The sequence below is a fragment of the Cibotium barometz genome, chromosome 38, assembly GCF_041138505.1.
Source record: "Cibotium barometz isolate CiBa-2024 chromosome 38, ASM4113850v1, whole genome shotgun sequence".
Classification (NCBI taxonomy): domain Eukaryota; kingdom Viridiplantae; phylum Streptophyta; class Polypodiopsida; order Cyatheales; family Cibotiaceae; genus Cibotium; species Cibotium barometz.
The window spans coordinates 13,488,661-13,508,241 of record NC_141083.1 but is presented as its reverse complement, the minus strand read 5'-3'; the positions used below and the strand labels follow the sequence as shown (position 1 = coordinate 13,508,241).

At 48.4% G+C, this 19,581-nt stretch overlaps 1 protein-coding gene and 2 pseudogenes across 8 annotated transcripts in view; 2 read left to right on the top strand and 1 right to left on the bottom strand.

Moving 5' to 3' along the window:
• LOC147616370 (uncharacterized) overlaps nt 1–19,581 on the top strand; it is a 301,034-nt pseudogene that overhangs the window by 124,822 nt on the left and 156,631 nt on the right.
• LOC147616371 (callose synthase 3-like) overlaps nt 1–19,581 on the bottom strand; it is a 118,653-nt gene that overhangs the window by 70,043 nt on the left and 29,029 nt on the right. The window lies entirely within an intron of this gene.
• On the top strand, nt 3,254–4,363 carry LOC147616372 (uncharacterized; annotated as a pseudogene).

The following is a 19,581-nucleotide window of genomic DNA, read 5'->3' as shown; positions in this document are numbered from 1 at the left end:
GAAATTTATCTCAACCTGCGTTTCAATATTCCCAATCCTCTGGTCAGCAATCTACTCGGCAACAGTCCTTTCGGCCTAGATTTTCAGGTCAGGCAGCAGCCTCACAAACAGGATCCTCTTCCAACAACAACAATCGGAATCGAGGACGCAACTGGCAAGATCGCCGACCCAATAATCGCCGCGATACCTCAGCAGGTCAGCAAGCCTCTACATCGGCACCTTCAACCTCTCAAGCCAACCCTTCAGGTCTTTGCACAATTTGCCATGGACCACACAGGTGGTATGAGTGCCCGAAGCGTAATTCTCGCCAGAATTCCAACATGGAATGTTTCCCAGAAGGTGAACATGGACATCATCATCCTTCTGCGCCAGAAAAAGGCAAGCAAGTGGTTCATGCAGTGCGAGTTTCTAAAGTTGTCAGTGCTTTGATGCTGAATGCCCACAACCATACTTCAGTGCCTGTTAACCTTTCCAATCAAGTTTTGAGCTTATTGGGATTTATTGGCCAACATCCTATCAATGTTCTTGTTGATAGTGGATGCTCGACTAATTTTGTGGGAACTACTCTCGTCAGCAAGTTGCGATTACCTACTCAGCAGAGTGCGGAAGTTTTCCAAGTGGAACTTGCAGATGGTTCTTTCTTGCATTGCAGCAAACGGATTCAGCAGTTGCATTTTCAGATTCAGGACTATCAGGATCAGCTGAACTTCTCTATTATGCCTTTGTCACACTATGACATGATCCTTGGACAGTCTTGGTTATATGAGTATGATCCTTTGATCAGCTTTCGAGATCATTCCATTCGACTTTATCATAATCATCAAGAAATGGAATTACGAGGTCTGTTTAATTCTAAGCCGATTACTGTGGTTTCTGCTATGCAAGTTAAACGCTTAGTGCGTAAACGCGACAGCACTTCTGCCTTAGTTATGTTGCGAGAAGCAGAAGACAACACAGTTGATCAATCGGAATCCTCGCCATCAGATATTTCTTATTTACAACAGCCCTTCTTTCAACCTTATAAGGATTTATTTCCTGACGAGCTGCCAACGACATTGCCTCCTCGACGTTCTGTAGATCATATGATTGATCTAATTCCTGGACAACCACCGCCAGTTCGAGCTCCTTATCGAGTTTCTTATTCAGAATCTCAAGAAATTCAGAGACAATTGGCAGAGTTGTTGGATAAAGGTCATATACGTCCAAGCAAAAGTCCTTTTGGTGCTCCAGTTTTATTGGTCAAGAAGAAGGATGGATCTATGCGACTTTGCATTGATTATCGTGCCTTAATAAGCAGACAATCAAGAATAAGTTTCCCTTGCCTCGCATCGATGAGCTCTTTGATCAGTTGCTTGGTGCAAAGGTATTTTCGAAGATTGGTATGAAGTCAGGCTATCATCAAATCAGGATTCGAATTGGAGATGAATATAAGACAGCTTTCAGAACAAAGTATGGACATTATGAATTTTTGGTCATTCCTTTTGGGTTAACCAATGCCCCAGCTACTTTCATGACTTTGATGAATGACATCTTTGGTCCTTACTTGGATAAGTTTGTCATCGTTTATCTGGATGACATTTTGGTCTTTAGTAAGACTTTAGCAGATCACAAGCAGCATTTGCAGATTGTCTTCGACGTACTCCGTACAAATGTCTTGTACATCAACAAGAAGAAGAGTCGGTTTTTCAAAGATCATGTGGAATATCTTGGACATATCATCTCTGGACAGGGTATTGCAGTTGATCCTAAGAAGATACAAGTCATTGTTGATTGGCCTTTGCCACTTACAATTTCAGATGTGCGATCTTTCTTGGGATTAGCAAATTTTTACCACACCAAGGTTCACAAGTTCTCAGATATTGCTGCTCCTTTGACGGCCCTTACAAAGCTAGATAAATTGCAATGGTCACTTGAAGCTGAAAAGTCCTTTAATGATCTTAAGCATGCGTTGACAACTACGCCTGTTTTGGCTATTGCGGATCCAACTCAGCCGTTTGACGTCATGACCGATGCTTCGGATAGAGCATCCGGAGGCGTTCTTATGCAGAATGATCGTGTTATTGCTTTTGATAGTCATAAATTTTCGGCTATTCAAATGCGATATCCCGTTTATGACAAGGAATTAGCAGATCAGTTGATTCAAGAAATGCAAGATATTCTTGTACAAGTTCGAGACAGACTGATTCATGTTCAACAGAAGTATCAGAAGTATGCGAATAAGCACAGAAGGCATACTGAGTTTCAAGAAGGTGACTTGGTTTTGCTTTATGTTGCACCGCATCGATATAAGACAGTAAAGTCAGTCTTTCCGAAGTTGCGACCGCGTTTCTATGGTCCATTTAAAGTTATAAAGAAGATTTCAGTTGTCAGTTATAAGTTGGATCTTCCACCATCTTGGGGAAAAATTCATCCGACATTTCACATCTCTTGGCTCAAGGAATACATACAAGGAGATTCATCTATCCCGGAGTTATCTTCTTATGTTCCTGAGATTGAAGATGATCATATTATTCTTGTTCCTGAAAAGATTCTTGACGTTCGTCAGAAAGAAACAAGAAAGAAGATTACTACAGAATTTCTTGTTAAGTGGATGGACTTGGATGAGTCAGATTCAACTTGGCAGACAGATGAAGAAATGCAACAATATCCTCAACTCCTCCAAGAATTCTTTGGCAGACGACCGACTCTCATTTAATCACAAGGGTTTTATTTTAAATGGGAGGGAATGTCACGATTGTGACTTAGTTCATTATACAGTCTCCTTATGATTACAGATACTGAAGTGACATGATTACAAAGGACCCCTACACTTGGATGGTCACGACTATTCACTCTAGAGACACGCCTCTTCATCAAGAGCCACACTCCTTCGACGACTGGTCACACCCCTTCGCTCTAGGGTTGCAACTCTTCACCCAATGGTTGCAGCTATTCGTCCAAAGGATGTGTCCCTTCGCCTAGAGTCATGCCTATTGGTCATGGGATGTGTCTTTTCATTCGTGTCTCTTGAACTCCTATATAAGGAGCCTATTGTATCACAATTTCAATCAATCAAACATCTGTGTTCAAGTCTACTTTCAGTTTCAGTCTTAATACACAGATAGTGGATGAAATACTAAGTAATAACAGTAATCCTCACACACATGTTTCCCATCATCAGGAGGCAGCAGCACTGTGGACTACATATTGGGCTCGCGGGAGAGCACAGACCTGATAGACTCTTTCACTATCCATACATGCCCCATTGGTGCAGACCATACTTATTTGGCTTTTTCTCTTAGGAGCTCTCTTGATCTGCCACCCCCGACCACTCAGGCATCTCGTACCATCTTCCACTTTACCTGGGAGCTTGCAGACGTTTATGATTCAAAAGTACATGATGGCCTCTTTGGTATGGACCCTACAGCACCCATCGATGTACTGACGGCCCAGCTTTCACACATACTGCACACAGCAGCTAGCCACAGCTTTCCACACCATCTCCAGACAGGGAAGCCACCTAGATCCGGGGACATGCCCCAGAATAGATGGTATGATAATGAGTGCAGAGAGCTTCATCGACATCTCCGAGCCCAGATAGCGAAAAGGGAAATAACACAGTAGCAGGCCAGTAGACAGATGTGGTCTCTTACACGCCGTAAGCGACGCACATATGAGGAGGCTCAATACTGGGACATCTACCACATGCTCATGAGCAAAGATGCAGTCACTGCTTGGCGACGACTCAGAGAGCCACGCCCCCCCACCCCGATTACTGATCCTCAACGCTGGCAGAGTTATGCAGAAGGGCTTTATGATGTTCCGCACCAGCCAGTCATCCCTCGCCCCACCGAGCCTCCACCGACCTCATTGGTTTTCTTTACTACCGATATGGTATCTCGAGCTATACATAGATTCCAACATGGGAGAGCTGAGGATCACACCGGCTTACAGGGTGAGCATTTCATTTATGCAACTGGCACTCTCTCTCCTTTTATTGCTTACCTCTTTAACAGGGCTCTGGTAGAAGGTTTCCTGGCTGAGTGGACGATGCACACTATTGTACCGATCCACAAAGCTGGGGACATGTTGGACCCCGGTAATTACACGACTATCATGATTGGTCATACCTTGGCCAAACTCTATGGGGCTATCCTGGAGGTAGAATTGAGCACACGCTGAGAGGGAGGGGCTTCGTGCCCCTGGTCAGGCAGGTTTTCGGCGAGCCTTCTCTACTATTGATCACATTTTCACCCTGAGATGCCTGATTGACCAAACTCGAGCACGGAGACAGAGACTCTATTGCTGTTTTGTGGACTTCCGCAAAGCCTCAACACAGTCCCGAGAGAGCGCCTCTTCCACCGCTTACAGACACTGGGCATAACCCCCGACATGATGTGGGGGATTTACAGATTATATGAGCAAGTGTTTGGACGAGTTAGATGCCCAGGGGTACTATCAGATATGATTGCCAGCACCATTGGTGTGAAGCAGGTCTGCCCTCTCTCCCCGACACTCTTTGGCTTATACATCGACGAGGTAGCAGACTACATCATACACGGAGGAGGCTCTGGGATTGACATCTCAAGTACGACTGTACACATTCTATTATATGCTGATGATATCATTCTTGTGTCGGATACTCGGACAGGGCTACAAAGGCATCTACAGGCTCTGGATACTTTCTGTGCGGAGCGAGGACTCACAGTGAACCTTGGGAAAACCAAGGTTATGGTCTTTCATACATCAGCAGCAGTCAGATGCCAGACTATCCTTACACTAGCCCGGGGACAGGTAGAGGTGGTGGGCTCATATGTATACCTTGGGGTCACATTTACCAGCTCATCAGGGAGATTCTCTATGGCAAAGGCAGCCAGAGACAGAGTGACGAGGGTACGCAGCACTAGCAATTTTGGAACGCCACAGTCACCAGGCACACTTCCAGGAGCCCTGTACTAAGGGGTGGCTATTTGATACACTAGTTACTCCAGCATTGATGTATGCAGCAACAGTATAGGCACCAGGTTTGGCTACATCCTCATGGACACAGATAGAGCGCCCTCAGATTTTGATGCTCTCACGGATGATCCGCAGCAAACCTTCAGTACCACATGATCTCCTTCGAGCGGAGTTTGCTATACCACCTATGTTAGTAGAGGCCATGTTCCAGACTATATCTTTTATACACAGGATGCGGGAGCTCCCACTAAATCGGCTATCTTGGGCTGCTTTTGAGGCATCCAGACAGCTTGTTGAGGAGGGACATACCTGGTCATGGTACTCCCAGGTGGTACAATGGATATCATCACACAGGATTGATATTAACAGATTACCACCCTTACAGTATGACCTAGCTGCACCACACAGACGCCTCTCTCAGACAGAGAGGAACAGAGTCATGAGACATGACATTTGGCAAGGCCACATACAGGAGACTTGGCTATCTCCCAGTCAGCCACTCCCGACGAAGATGCTCTACTACAGAGACCACTTCTTGAGCACCTCCACAGACGGCTTCATCCAGCCACCACGATACTTGGAGGTCCACTTATCACATGGAGCCAGAGTAGCCATTGGGCGACTAAGGGTCTCATCACACCAACTAGAGATCGAGACTATGAGAGCAGCACGCATCCCTCGAGCAGAGTGCATTTGCAGATTATGCCAGACGGGGGTAGAGACAGAGGAGCATTTTGTTTGCCAGTGTGGTGCTTTGCAGGAGATCAGGCATGCTATCCTGAGGTTTTTAGAGGGACCACATCACTTAGACAGATCTGGGAGAGATCGGACCAGAGACAGCTAGGCAGACTACTACTAGCACTACAGAGACACACGGAGATCTTACTTCAAACACCCGCACATCATAGCGGAGGAAGACAGTCCCAGTTGACTGACTTCTTCCAGAGATTGGCACCAGTAGCCCAGCCACATACATTGGGAGTGACATCTCAGCGAGCGGAGGAGATTCGAGCTAGGCGACGACCCAGACTAGCCGGCTACCAGACACCACGGCTACACCACAGAGAGATCGCGGACATCCGGTCTAGACACCAGCAGGAGGTCGAGGAGCAGCTGGCACATTTTCGCTCTGATCCAGGACGCATGTTCCAGACATTTACGGCATCCTCAGATCGGATGTATGACATATTGTACCCAGACTATGGGACTGGATGGAGTTAGGAGTAGATAACATATCATACTTGTATCACCCCTTCAGCATATAGAGATGCATTAGTAGCCCTAGTACTCCATCCACACCCTCTCATTTGTACACCACCATTGAGTCCCCTATGGTCGTGTTGTCATACTTGTACATTTTATTCTCACTCCACATTTTCCTCTTGATGACTGGAGGAACATCATTGTACTACTTGTTTGTCTCATAGGCCAATTTTGGCCTTTTGCAGACATTAATGTATCTTTCTTTCTTTCTCTCTCTGCGCTGCCCACCTACGTGCCTCTGCCTGCTCTGTGCGCCTCTGTTTTCGCGCCTTTGCCTGCTCTGTCTGCACTGTGCCTCTGCGTGCCTCTGCTTGCTCTGTGCGTAGGCATTCGCCTATCTGCTGTGCGGCGCCTGTGTCTGCTCTGTGCGTAGGGAGTTGTCCCCATTTTCCGACCCACCCTTGCTCAAGTCCCCAAGGCAGCAACGAGGGGTAAACATGTCTAAATCCCAGGAGGGAGAATAGGATGGTGAAACAATCTTTCACACCCCCACGAAGGCACCAAATGCCTACCACAGAAGACTGAGGGAAGGGATCGTGTCCCCTAGCTCACAAAGGCTTGCAAAAATGGCCCGACGAGATGAGGCACTCTATGAGGAGATACAGGTGCACATAAGGACAGAGATGAGCACCATGCGACAGGAGCTTGAAAAGGAATGGACTGAGCACATGCATGCCCATAAGAAAGTGAGATACGAAACACTGAAGGAAGAGATATATGCCCAATTGAAGGGAGAAATGCAAGCCAAAGTACGGGTTGAGATGGAATTAGCCCAAACCTTGATGCACACGGAAATGAAAAAAGAGATGCAGATTTGGAAGGATGTCATGCTCCGGGAGATTGGCAAAACAATTGCATCATATGAAGGCACCTTGAAGACATGTATGGCTGACCGCGCAAAAGACATCACAGAAATGCAAAACACTTTGGAATCATGTAAGGAAAAAGTGGCTGCAGGTGAGAAGGAAATGCACTCATGGGCTGAAATTGCCAGTGCCACAAAGAAACAAATTGAGGAAGTCAGCCCATGGATTGAAGTGGTAAAAAAGCAAAAGGATACACCAGTCAATAAAGTAGAGGTGATGAATGCTACATTGGAAGAGGAAGCCAAGAGACGGGCACATGCCTTACATGTACGCGTAGTTGGGTGGGAAGATAAGGGAAATCCCCAAGAGGATGCAAAAGCTCTTGCAACAAAAATTGGAGCCATTGATGTACCCATTACTAGAGCATGGCGAGTACGTAGATATGAAACCAAGGCGAAGATATTGATCATCAGGTTTGGTGACTTGGAGAAGAAGAAGGCCTTCCTCTCCAAAATGATGACCCTTAAGGGGGAAAAGATTTATTTGGATGAGGACCTTACACCGGCACAGATAGCACACCGGAAGGAACACATGCCGCATGTGCTTGAGGCAAGGAAAGAGGGGAAATGGGTGGTATACAAAGATGGTCGAGTCATCATTATGGAGAGGAGGCCCGCCTGACGGTGCGCGGCCTATGAGACCTTGCAATTCATGGTCTGGAATTGCAATGGAGCCCTTAGAACAGATGCAGGATACTTTGAGGATACTTTCAGACACGGTGGTATTGCTATGTATACAGAGACCCATCAGTGCACAAACAAGAGGCTTCCTGACATGCGGGGTTATAGATGGGAATCAATGTTCCGCCCTCATCCACGCACAGTGAGAGGTACCAAAGGATCTGGATGAGTGGCAATACTTTTCAGGGAGGAGCTTCGTGACAAAATATATGTGGTACATAGAGATGCAGATGTGAGGTACATGTGGGTCTGAGTATGCAGAGAGGGGCTCCGCGAGCTATATGTGGCGGTATGCTAGTTTCCCCCAGCCCACTCTAGGTTTGCACCATCAGGAGAGTCGCCCTATATGCCACTATATGATGATATCATGAGGTTTGCCAGCATGGGAAACATATTACTATTGGGAGACTTTAATGCACGTACACGCACAGAGCAGACAGAGCTATATGATACTCAAGAGGCTACGTACCAGGAGATCACGGTAGAGAATGTAGGGTTGCAGAGATCAGCACAAGATGAGGAGGAGATTACAGATTATGGCAAGCATTTTCTCACACTCGAGAGTGCACATGGGTTGGTCATATACAATGGCCTATCGAGATGGCAAGGATAAGATGCTCTCACACACTGGAACTCTAAAGGGGGAGCGAGCACAGTGGACTACTTGATGGGATCTCCTTCATTGATACCTGATGTGCGGGGTTTCACGATTTCCAGTCGGCCCATTGGCATAGCAGCCGATCATGCATACCTGAGTTTCACACTAGTATGTAGATCCCCGAGAGATGGGCCAGCCACTCATCTACCTAGGTACCCGAGATATCAGTTTACACGTAGACAGTTGGGGTTTACCGAGATGCAGTATCTGATGGCTTGTTTGCTTTAGACCCACATAGCCCTCTGGACGAGATTACGAGAGGATTGGCAGGTGTACTACATGCATCCACCTCATATGCGTTTCATTGCACTATGATCCCTTCCACCCCCCTTCCACCCCCCTCCGCAGCATTGCCCCACAGAACAGTTGGTATGATGATGAGTGTCGTGAGACACAAGCACAGCTACAGTGTGAGATTGCCATTGGGACTCACTCGCATCGACAAGCTAGGATGATCTTTCGGCGCCTTGTGCGGAGGAAGAAACGAGTCTACCTGGCTAAGTTAGAGGAGGAGATCTACCAACTCTTCCTGGGGAAGGACAGCAAGAGGGCATGGAAGATGTTTCAAGAGAGACAGCCTCGTACTCCAATTACTGAACCTGAGGCATGGCATGCTTATGCTAGAGAGCTATATGATGCACCAAGACAGTCCCCCCACCCCCCCCCCCTCCACTGGGAGCTAGACCAGCTAGCAGCACCTTTTTTACTATGCGTATGGTGCTAGATGCGATAGACACGTTGTTACAGAATGGAAAGGCACAGGATCATGATGGGCTAGTTGGAGAGCACTTCTCATATGCACACGACACTTTGGCTCCGCTCATCGTACATGTGTTTAATCGTCCCATTTGTGATGGTTTCCCGACAAGCTGGATAGAGCATACCATTGTACCACTCTTTAAGAGTCGGGACCCCATGGTACCAGGCAACTACAGGACAATCATGATTGGTCATTACTTGACCAAACTATATGGCTCTAGATTGGAGTCAGAGCTAAGCCGCTGGGCAGAGAGGCATGGTCATCGAGCACAGGGACGGGCCAGCTTCAAGAGAGGATTTACTACCTTGGATCACATACTCACACTTCGGGCACTTATTCAAGAGGGCAGGGCACAGAAGAGAAGAATATACTGCTGCTTTGTGGACTTCTGCAAGCCTTCGATACCGTACCACGTGCCAGGCTCATGCACAGATTGCATGACATTGAGGTACATGAGGTGTGACAGGCAGAGTCCGAGCTCCAGGCGGACTATCCGATATGGTTACCAGCACGATAGGGGTGAAGCAAGGATGCCCACTATCGCCCACCCTCTTTGGACTGTACATTGATGTGGTCTCCAATTATGTAGACAGATTGGGAGGCCCAGAGGCATGCCTGGCAAGGGTGTTGATACCCATCTTGTTATATGCTGATGATATTGTTCTAATCTCAGACTCTCCAGAGGGATAACAAAGACATATGGATGCATTACAAGCATTCTATCGGATAGAGATCTGACAGTGAACCTTGGGAAAACCAAGGTTATGGTGTTTAACACCACACAGGCATGGGTGATGAGATCAGAGCCTCAGTCCACTTTCCGACGGGAGCCGGTTGAGTACATCAGGTCATATGTCTACTTGGGAGTTACTTTCACAGGACCGCATTTCTCCCTGAAGGAGGCAGCAGCAGCTAGATTAGCTTAAAGGTATGCAGCCTTGGGGGCACTTGAGAGGCAGTGTGCACATACAGTTTCAGGAGCCGCGTGTCAGGAATAAAATCTGAAAGGTATTTTGGGTCAATGTACATATGGGACGCGTGGTGTGCAATAAAACTTTGCCCTGGATGCCCTGGCAAGTGTACAGGATGGGTGGTTTGCAGTGAGCTGGCATATGCACGTGTTTTTTTGGGAGCAAACGCTAGAGATTTGGAAGTTTTATTGCAATAGTGTGGTGTGCGGATGGTTACTAAAAGCAGGGCACCGACTGGCAATTGTCGGATTTGGTAAGTAGATGCAGCTGACGGAGGCCGGGGGCAGCTCTGGTATTGGAAAGTTATGGGCGCGGCGTGATGATCCAAAGTGGAGAAGGAGGGGCTCTTTTAGCATTAGTGGGTGGCCATTATTTTGTGGCTTTGAGGCTTTTAAAAAAAATAAAAAATATAATATAACATGGCCAATTAAAAATAGCTACGTGAAGGCATGGTGGGCTGCCAACTCATTGTCTAGAAGGCGTGAAGAAGGAAGGAGGTGGCCGCTTCGAAGGAAAGGAGGGGGGGTCGCCGAATAGAGAGAGAGAGTGGACCGCCTTGCTGGGGCAGCCCCTGGGGTGATCCAGCGAAGGCTGAGGCGAAGCTGGAGGGACGTTGCAGCAGGTTAGGCGTAGAGAGAGCCGGGGTCCAAAAGTAGAGAAGAAGCCCGACTGGAGGTGATCGTGTGTAGGGAACGCAGCTGTGTGCGTGTGAAGCGCATTATAGAGGCGTTGCAGATATCAGAGGCGCTGCAGCTGCGGAAGGTGTAGAGAAGGCCGCTTGGGGCAGAGCCAGCTGCTGGGAATCGTGAAGGGACTGGAGGTGATCGTGTGAAGGGAACGCAGCTGTGTTGAGCTGTTGGGTAAAAGCTGCAGATAAGAGAGGCGCAGCTGGGGCCGAAGGGAAGGTGGCAGCGCTGAAGTGGTTGTGTGGAGAGGGAGCAAAGAATTGGCCGCCGTGTGGAAGGCCAGGTGATCCAGTGATGCCGCTCCGACCAGTGGTCTTGTGCGTAGAGAAGGTGGCCGCTTGGTGATTTTGTAGAGCTGAGGCGAGTGGAGAGCTAACGTGAAAAGAGCTCAGCCGTAGGTGTGTGGCTAAAAGCTGCAGACAGACCAGAGAGGGCGCAGCTGGGGTCAAGGGCGCAGGGGGGCGCTAAAGTGGTTGCGAAGAGAGGTGGTGAAGGAAGAATTGGCCACCTTGTGGAGAGCTGGGGGTGATATTGCAGAGGAGAGCCCTCAAAGAGAACGCAGGTGGCCGTCATGTGATCAAGGGGAGGTCCCTACGGTAACGTTGGCCGCAACAGAGGGTTTGGGTTTTGGATGTGTAGCGGTTGGCTACATAAGTGAAAGAAGGTGCCAATTGTGGAAGCAGAGAGAGGGCTGCTGTTAACAAGGGACTAAAGATGTGGCTTGGGCTGGATCCAGATGGTGATGCTGCGTTGAACAGTGGTTCGTGGTGCTGAGGATTGTGCAGAGGCTCAGAAGGTTGGCGAAGCTGCTGGTCACGACACACAGAGAGTGGGAGCTGCTGAGTTGAAGGTTAGCTGGTGTGGGCGCCTTCTGGAGAGAGTAGCTGGTCTTGTGTGGGCGACGATTGCAGGCAGAGAGTGGTGCTGACGAGAGAGAGCCTGGAGCACAGTGCAGAGTTGGAAGCAGTAGAGGTGCTGATGTGTGGGCTGGAGACAGTGGGGCTCGCCTACAACACTTGGCAGGTAGCAGCTAGAGACAGAGAGTAGCCCGGCTACAGAGAAAGTGAAGAAGGGTTGCTGGTGTGGGCGCCCTCTGGAGATTACAGGGACCGGGAGACAGAGGCTTGGTTGTCAGACGCAAGGGTGTATTCCCTTGGCAGTAAATCCTGGCCAGAGTCCTGGTCTTTGGTGTATTTGCTGAGTTGTACATGGTTGGTGCTTTGTATGTTTTCTGCTGGATAACCATCTGTTCATTGTGGTTATGAGCTGTCTTATGGTGTGGGTGGGTGGTGCATGGTGAGATAGTGTTTCAGCCGGTGGCTGGTGGTGCCCCCGTTGGTGTGTGTGTTTCCAAGTTTGGGAGGTGGAAGAGCTATAGAGGCAGGGTTTTCTTTCCTTTTTTCACCTCACATCCTTCTGGTGCCCCCACTGAGGATTGCTCAAGTGTCTCTTACGAGGGTGTATGCCCCAGAGTAGGAGATTGAAGGAAGGTGTTTGCTGCTTTTTAATCCACTGAGGAGCTTTGAAGAGCTCGTCGCCATCAATTGGCGGTTGCTGAATTTAGGTGGATGTGCAAAGTGGTGGTGGTGGATTCGACATCGATTTGACGATCGGCTGTGGCTTAAAGAGGAAGCAATGCTGCAGGTGGCCAGGTATCTCAAGTGGTCTATTTAAGGTTGTGTATGGCATAAGATGGCCATGAATGTTTATTGGGCGAACCTTGGCATCCAAGCCAAGTGGTTAAACTATGTGGATGCTGCTGTTCCATTTAATGGATATGGCGATGTGGCCGAGTTTATAGCATATGCAGAAGACAGATGCCGAGTTCTTGGCGTATGGGGTGATGAGGTCACGGCCAGCTTCTTGTCCCAAGCATTCGAAGGTGAGGTCAAAGAGTGGTTTATTGAATTACCATGGAGAGTGCAATCCAGTTGGAAGGCCATCCGATACCAGTTGTTGGCACATTTCGACCAAGGATTGTGTTTAAACGCCCTGCATGCTTTGAAGGAGCAATGGCAGCTGATAGGAGACTATGAAGCCGCTTTCAATGTGGTTTGGGGAGCTTATGTAAAGGTCTCATTCTTTGATGAGATAACATTGGTACAGTTGAAGGACATGAACCTAAGGGCCTATAGGGCAGCCAGAGATGAGCTTGCAGCTATGAAAAGCTTCCAGCAGGAGGCATTAGTGATGATGAAATCCACTCAAGTGGTGCAGAAGAGTAAAGAAGCCTTGGAGACAAAAGCAGAGTCAAGCGATGACAAAGACCAGCAGGCTTTGAGATGCCTTGTGGATTTGAGCTACTTGGAATTGCCTCCAACAATATGGCTAGAGACCGATACATCGGATGAAAGAGATGAGGATGAAGATACTGCGAGTGCTGATGACAGTGAAGAGAGTGCTTCACTTGAAGATGATAAAGAGGGGAGAGGCCAAGAGGATCCGTCGATGACGGTGACACCTTTGGGTGAAGAGAATGGTTTTATAAGGGTCGACAGTGTTGGTGATGCCTTCTCTTGTGTCGAAGAGACATTGCTATGTGAAGACCTTGTCCAAGATGAGATGACCGACGACTTGGCAAGTGTTGAGGAGAATGAAAGCAATGAAGTGTTTGAAAACAATTTGAATGCTCAGTGCCAGGAGCGGCTTGTAGCGGAGGTAATCCCCACTGATGTGGTAAATGTGTATGCAGGTGTGCCTAGTGATGTGGACGACTTTTCAAGCCTTGAAGAAGAATTACCAACAGAAGGTGTGTATGCTATGGCTAATGCAAATGGCCATTCACTTGAAGTTATGGAGTTGCAGAGGTTGCCTGTGAGGCTGGATGATGATGTACAGGTTGTAGACCAAGGTTGGAAGCAGGAAGTGGAGACCACACAAGTGCAAGGTTTTGTGAGTATAAATGTTATGGCTAGTATGGTTCAAAATGCTTGCTTGTTGGTGGCCATTAGTGAACTGGCCATGTCTTTATTGTGTTGGGGTGGAAACTTGTTAAGCATATGCTATGCCCAAGTGGTGGATGAAGAGTTAGGGGTGCTGTCTGATGATGAAGATAAGAGTGGTGATGAGGTGGATATGGTCAGGGAATAAGTCCAAGAGATTGAAGTGAAGCTGCCGGCTGGTCAACCCTGTGTTGCTAGATGAAATGTCATGCTATATGCAGGTTGTTGCAGTGTTTGTTGTAACAGGGGGGTTGGCTTTATTAATGTTGCAAATAGGTTGCACCATGTGGAGTTACTGGAATGCTTGCACCGAGGATGCAGTGTTGAAAATGTTGGATGATGATGAAGACTGGGGTTTTGATGACCCGGAAGTGGAAATAGATGCAGAGCAACCGGTAATGGTATCCAAGGCCTTGCAGCGATTTCAAGAAATGCGTAGCCAACAATTGGCAGAGGCTAGGTGCCAGTTGGAACTGGAGAATATGTTAGATGTGCTATATTCGGACAATGATGATGATTGGTGCAGCGAGTTACAGGACTATGGGAATAGCAGAGGGGTGGAGATGGATGAAATATCACTGCAGCTAGTATTTGACCCAGGTGGGGAAAGGACAACGATGCAAAGGTCTTGGGCCATATATTGCTGGCCGTTTGACCCGGGTGGCATTTGGTGAAATCAAGTATTGGGGATGTACATATGGCTTCCATTTGAGTTTGGTGTGTGAAGTAGGTGTTATGGTTTGTGTGTCAGTTTGTTGTTTATAATAAATGGGACAGAGGTGAAGGTGCAGGCAGAGGGGGATGACTATACCCCGGACAAAAGACAGATGAAGTGTATGATGCTGCTGCTTGGCATAAATGCCTACCGCAGGCTGGGGGGTTGGCTAAGTATGTCGGGAATAAAATCTGAAAGGTATTTTGGGTCAATGTACATATGGGACGCGTGGTGTGCAATAAAACTTTGCCCTGGATGCCCTGGCAAGTGTACAGGCTGGGTGGTTTGCAGTGAGCTGGCATATGCACGTGTTTTTTTGGGAGCAGACGCTGGAGATTTGGAAGTTTTATTGCAATAGTGTGGTGTGCGGATGGTTACTAAAAGCAGGGCACCGACTGGCAATTGTCGGATTTGGTAAGTAGATGCAGCTGACGGAGGCCGGGGGCAGCTCTGGTATTGGAAAGTTATGGGCGCGGCGTGATGATCCGAAGTGGATAAGGAGGGGCTCTTTTAGCATTAGTGGGTGGCCATTATTTTGTGGCTTTGAGGCTTTTAAAAAAAATAAAAAATATAATATAACATGGCCAATTAAAAATAGCTACGTGAAGGCATGGTGGGCTGCCAACTCATTGTCTAGAAGGCGTGAAGAAGGAAGGAGGTGGCCGCTTCGAAGGAAAGGAGGGGGGGTCGCCGAATAGAGAGAGAGAGAGTGGACCGCCTTGCTGGGGCAGCCCCTGGGGTGATCGAGCGAAGGCTGAGGCGAAGCTGGAGGGACGCTGCAGCAGGTTAGGCGTAGAGAGAGCCGGGGTCCAAAAGTAGAGAAGAAGCCCGACTGGAGGTGATCGTGTGTAGGGAACGCAGCTGTGTGCGTGTGAAGCGCATTATAGAGGCGTTGCAGATATCAGAGGCGCTGCAGCTGCGGAAGGTGTAGAGAAGGCCGCTTGGGGCAGAGCCAGCTGCTGGGAATCGTGAAGGGACTGGAGGTGATCGTGTGAAGGGAACGCAGCTGTGTTGAGCTGTTGGGTAAAAGCTGCAGGTAAGAGAGGCGCAGCTTGGGCCGAAGGGAAGGTGGCAGCGCTGAAGTGGCTGTGTGGAGAGGGAGCAAAGAATTGGCCGCCGTGTGGAAGGCCAGGTGATCCAGTGATGCAACTCCGACCAGTGGTCTTGTGCGTAGAGAAGGTGGCCGCTTGGTGATTTTGTAGAGCTGAGGCGAGTGGAGAGCTAACGTGAAAAGAGCTCAGCCGTAGGTGTGTGGCTAAAAGCTGCAGACAGACCAAAGAGGGCGCAGCTGGGGTCAAGGGCGCAGGGGGGCGCTAAAGTGGTTGCGAAGAGAGGTGGTGAAGGAAGAATTGGCCACCTTGTGGAGAGCTGGGGGTGATATTGCAGAGGAGAGCCCTCAAAGAGAACGCAGGTGGCCGTCGTGTGATCAAGGGGAGGTCCCTAGGGTAACGTTGGCCGCAACAGAGGGTTTGGGTTTTGGATGTGTAGCGGTTGGCTACATAAGTGAAAGAAGGTGCCAATTGTGGAAGCAGAGAGAGGGCTGCTGTTAGCAAGGGACTAAAGATGTGGCTTGGGCTGGATCCAGATGGTGATGCTGCGTTGAACAGTGGTTCGTGGTGCTGAGGATTGTGTAGAGGCTCAGAAGGTTGGCGAAGCTGCTGGTCACGACACACAGAGAGTGGGAGCTGCTGAGTTGAAGGTTAGCTGGTGTGGGCGCCTTCTGGAGAGAGTAGCTGGTCTTGTGTGGGCGACGATTGCAGGCAGAGAGTGGTGCTGACGAGAGAGAGCCTGGAGCACAGTGCAGAGTTGGAAGCAGTAGAGGTGCTGATGTGTGGGCTGGAGACAGTGGGGCTCGCCTACAACACTTGGCAGGTAGCAGCTAGAGACAGAGAGTAGCCCGGCTACAGAGAAAGTGAAGAAGGGTTGCTGGTGTGGGCGCCCTCTGGAGATTACAGGGACCGGGAGACAGAGGCTTGGTTGTCAGACGCAAGGGTGTATTCCCTTGGCAGTAAATCCTGGCCAGAGTCCTGGTCTTTGGTGTATTTGCTGAGTTGTACATGGTTGGTGCTTTGTATGTTTTCTGCTGGATAACCATCTGTTCATTGTGGTTATGAGCTGTCTTATGGTGTGGGTGGGTGGTGCATGGTGAGATAGTGTTTCAGCCGGTGGCTGGTGGTGCCCCCGTTGGTGTGTGTGTTTCCAAGTTTGGGAGGTGGAAGAGCTATAGAGGCAGGGTTTTCTTTCCTTTTTTCACCTCACATCCTTCTGGTGCCCCCACTGAGGATTGCTCAAGTGTCTCTTACGAGGGTGTATGCCCCAGAGTAGGAGATTGAAGGAAGGTGTTTGCTGCTTTTTAATCCACTGAGGAGCTTTGAAGAGCTCGTCGCCATCAATTGGCGGTTGCTGAATTTAGGTGGATGTGCAAAGTGGTGGTGGTGGATTCGACATCGATTTGACGATCGGCTGTGGCTTAAAGAGGAAGCAATGCTGCAGGTGGCCAGGTATCTCAAGTGGTCTATTTAAGGTTGTGTATGGCATAAGATGGCCATGAATGTTTATTGGGCGAACCTTGGCATCCAAGCCAAGTGGTTAAACTATGTGGATGCTGCTGTTCCATTTAATGGATATGGCGATGTGGCCGAGTTTATAGCATATGCAGAAGACAGATGCCGAGTTCTTGGCGTATGGGGTGATGAGGTCACGGCCAGCTTCTTGTCCCAAGCATTCGAAGGTGAGGTCAAAGAGTGGTTTATTGAATTACCATGGAGAGTGCAATCCAGTTGGAAGGCCATCCGATACCAGTTGTTGGCACATTTCGACCAAGGATTGTGTTTAAACGCCCTGCATGCTTTGAAGGAGCAATGGCAGCTGATAGGAGACTATGAAGCCGCTTTCAATGTGGTTTGGGGAGCTTATGTAAAGGTCTCATTCTTTGATGAGATAACATTGGTACAGTTGAAGGACATGAACCTAAGGGCCTATAGGGCAGCCAGAGATGAGCTTGCAGCTATGAAAAGCTTCCAGCAGGAGGCATTAGTGATGATGAAATCCACTCAAGTGGTGCAGAAGAGTAAAGAAGCCTTGGAGACAAAAGCAGAGTCAAGCGATGACAAAGACCAGCAGGCTTTGAGATGCCTTGTGGATTTGAGCTACTTGGAATTGCCTCCAACAATATGGCTAGAGACCGATACATCGGATGAAAGAGATGAGGATGAAGATACTGCGAGTGCTGATGACAGTGAAGAGAGTGCTTCACTTGAAGATGATAAAGAGGGGAGAGGCCAAGAGGATCCGTCGATGACGGTGACACCTTTGGGTGAAGAGAATGGTTTTATAAGGGTCGACAGTGTTGGTGATGCCTTCTCTTGTGTCGAAGAGACATTGCTATGTGAAGACCTTGTCCAAGATGAGATGACCGACGACTTGGCAAGTGTTGAGGAGAATGAAAGCAATGAAGTGTTTGAAAACAATTTGAATGCTCAGTGCCAGGAGCGGCTTGTAGCGGAGGTAATCCCCACTGATGTGGTAAATGTGTATGCAGGTGTGCCTAGTGATGTGGACGACTTTTCAAGCCTTGAAGAAGAATTACCAACAGAAGGTGTGTATGCTATGGCTAATGCAAATGGCCATTCACTTGAAGTTATGGAGTTGCAGAGGTTGCCTGTGAGGCTGGATGATGATGTACAGGTTGTAGACCAAGGTTGGAAGCAGGAAGTGGAGACCACACAAGTGCAAGGTTTTGTGAGTATAAATGTTATGGCTAGTATGGTTCAAAATGCTTGCTTGTTGGTGGCCATTAGTGAACTGGCCATGTCTTTATTGTGTTGGGGTGGAAACTTGTTAAGCATATGCTATGCCCAAGTGGTGGATGAAGAGTTAGGGGTGCTGTCTGATGATGAAGATAAGAGTGGTGATGAGGTGGATATGGTCAGGGAATAAGTCCAAGAGATTGAAGTGAAGCTGCCGGCTGGTCAACCCTGTGTTGCTAGATGAAATGTCATGCTATATGCAGGTTGTTGCAGTGTTTGTTGTAACAGGGGGGTTGGCTTTATTAATGTTGCAAATAGGTTGCACCATGTGGAGTTACTGGAATGCTTGCACCGAGGATGCAGTGTTGAAAATGTTGGATGATGATGAAGACTGGGGTTTTGATGACCCGGAAGTGGAAATAGATGCAGAGCAACCGGTAATGGTATCCAAGGCCTTGCAGCGATTTCAAGAAATGCGTAGCCAACAATTGGCAGAGGCTAGGTGCCAGTTGGAACTGGAGAATATGTTAGATGTGCTATATTCGGACAATGATGATGATTGGTGCAGCGAGTTACAGGACTATGGGAATAGCAGAGGGGTGGAGATGGATGAAATATCACTGCAGCTAGTATTTGACCCAGGTGGGGAAAGGACAACGATGCAAAGGTCTTGGGCCATATATTGCTGGCCGTTTGACCCGGGTGGCATTTGGTGAAATCAAGTATTGGGAATGTACATATGGCTTCCATTTGAGTTTGGTGTGTGAAGTAGGTGTTATGGTTTGTGTGTCAGTTTGTTGTTTATAATAAATGGGACAGAGGTGAAGGTGCAGGCAGAGGGGGATGACTATACCCCGGACAAAAGACAGATGAAGTGTATGATGCTGCTGCTTGGCATAAATGCCTACCGCAGGCTGGGGGGTTGGCTAAGTATGTCGGGAATAAAATCTGAAAGGTATTTTGGGTCAATGTACATATGGGACGCGTGGTGTGCAATAAAACTTTGCCCTGGATGCCCTGGCAAGTGTACAGGCTGGGTGGTTTGCAGTGAGCTGGCATATGCACGTGTTTTTTTGGGAGCAGACGCTGGAGATTTGGAAGTTTTATTGCAATAGTGTGGTGTGCGGATGGTTACTAAAAGCAGGGCACCGACTGGCAATTGTCGGATTTGGTAAGTAGATGCAGCTGACGGAGGCCGGGGGCAGCTCTGGTATTGGAAAGTTATGGGCGCGGCGTGATGATCCGAAGTGGATAAGGAGGGGCTCTTTTAGCATTAGTGGGTGGCCATTATTTTGTGGCTTTGAGGCTTTTAAAAAAAATAAAAAATATAATATAACATGGCCAATTAAAAAT